Raw genomic sequence first — 2,206 nt, 5'->3', positions numbered from 1 at the left:
CTGCGGCTCAGTGTCTACCTCTGTGAAAAGGGGATGAGATGTCTCTCCCAGGGGGCCATGAAGAGATTTAGATGGGTTAAAGCACAGACAACTTCTGGAGAAGGCATTTCCCCAGGGGCGGAAGGGAGAAGTGAGGAACGGGAGGCTTTGAAGGTCGGTGAGGGAGGGTGAGTGGCCCATGGAGAAGTCCAGGCTGGAAGGGGCCTGTCCTGGGGGTGGGGATGGGGCTCGGAGCGACCCTGGACGGGGGAGGAGAAAGGGAAATAGCTGTAATAGTGGGACAGAAAACCCAATGCCTAGATGACAGTCTCTGTTGAGAACATTGCCTTAGGGGGGAAGAAGAAGAAATCTCGGAACACCTTGGCTCCTTGCTACTGCTGTTCATTTCTTAACTCTTTATTTTTAATGAAGATGGGGAGGCTTATAACTTTGAAAGTTCCATTTATTTCTGCCATTTTCATCTAAAACAATGCAATGAACAGCAATTATTTCTACCAGTGTTGCAACTGCAGCGGGATAAATGTCAATATTAATTAAACATGTCCTGTGTACTCTGTGTTGTCCCATCTGTCTGTCTGTATTTCTCTTTCTTTTCCACCAACCACCAAACCATCCCTCTCTCCTTCTTCCTGTCCCCATTCCCCTCCTCGCAGTGGGAGGCAGGAAAACTCCAAATAAGGACACAGTTGAATTGAAGGGGCTGAACCCATGACTAAGAACCACATGCATGAAGAAGCCCAGAAAAGCAAACCTTCTCCACGGGGTACACAGAGGGTCCTAATGAAGGAGAGAGGACACCTTCCATTCCTGGGCTCACCGTCCAATACCTCCAGGCCACAGGGGGCGCCCCAGCTGTTCCTCCAGTCAGGGAAGCTGACCTGCCCCTGTCACTTCCAAGCAGAGGACAGAGGACCTTGTACCTGAGCAAAGGGAATGAGATGACTCCCAAGCTTCAGTTTTTTTCCACGGTTCCTCCTCAGGTGTCACTCACCCAGCGTAGCTGGGGCTCCGTGACACACCATGACCCTGAGAAGGCAGCAGGAATGTTCTTCGTGTAATCATGGTCAAATATTTCTATTTGTTTGGGATTAGCTTCTATTGGTAAAAGAATAGTTGGCATATAATATTATATTAGTTTCAGGCATACAAGATAGTGATTCTACATTTATTTACCTTATGATGTGATCACCATGGTAAGTCTAGTAACCCAGCTATCACCATACAAAGGTATTATGATATTACTGAGTATATTCCCTGTGCTGTACATTACATCCCTGTGACTTATTTATTTTATAACGATAAGTTTGTAACTCTTATTCCTCTTCATCATTTTCACCCTCCCCCCCACACACCCCTCACCTCTGGCAACCATCAAAAATGGGGAATGGTTCACAAATTAGTATATCATCCTTGTGCAGCAGCCATGCTAATCTTCTCTGCTTTTGTTTCAGTTTTGTATATGTGCTGCCAAAGCAAGCATTCTACAGAATTCTTAAAAATTCAAATCTTTTCCCAAAACAAATCTGAATCTTTTTTATAAGTAAGTACAATAAAAAACCAAAACATAGAGGAAGAAAGTAGAATTCAATTACTAAAAAGGAGTGAAGGCATTAGATGTTACCAGACAGCTGAGATGAGATCATTTGAACAGCCAAGCCTGGCTTGAGCTAAGGCAAAAAGGGAAATCGGGGGGGACACAGTTCATATTATCTGACAAGGTAAAGCACACCCATCTTTTTTTTGCTGGGCCACTGCTTCTGGAACAAACTCAAAGAGACATTTATTACGTGGGTTCTTGTATAAGTGCATGGTGGCTGGCCAGCTGAACAAGGTCTTCAAATAGAGTCTTGCAAAAAGACAAGGAAAGTGAGGTGGGCCCCACTGGTTTGGCTCAGTGGATAGAGCATCAGCCTGCGGACTGAAGGGTCCTGAGTTTGATTCCGGTCAAGGGCACATGCCCAGGTTGTGGGCTCAATCCCCAGTGGAGGGTGTGCAGGAGGCAGTCGATCAGTGATTCTCTCTCAGCATTGATGTTTCTCTCTCTCTCTCTCTCTCTCTCTCTCTCTCTCTCTCTCTCTCTCTCTTCCTCTCTGAAATCAATAAAAATATATTTAAAAAAAGAAAGTGAGGCAGATGCTGCCCCTTTCCGAAAGGATGGGAGAATTCAGATTACAGAGGCAGACCCAGTATTTGGTTACCAGGTTGG

General features: G+C 45.5%; 1 non-coding gene across 1 annotated transcript; it reads right to left on the bottom strand.

Moving 5' to 3' along the window:
• Positions 1-1,373: 1,373 nt before the first annotated feature.
• On the bottom strand, positions 1,374-1,476 carry LOC111826059. The gene has a single exon (XR_002829302.1). It is a non-coding gene; the product is annotated as a U6 spliceosomal RNA (small nuclear RNA).
• Positions 1,477-2,206: the final 730 nt, after the last annotated feature.

This window comes from Myotis lucifugus, unplaced genomic scaffold, assembly GCF_000147115.1.
Source record: "Myotis lucifugus unplaced genomic scaffold, Myoluc2.0 scaffold_52, whole genome shotgun sequence".
NCBI lineage: Eukaryota > Metazoa > Chordata > Mammalia > Chiroptera > Vespertilionidae > Myotis > Myotis lucifugus.
This window is presented reverse-complemented; position numbering and strand designations above follow the sequence as displayed.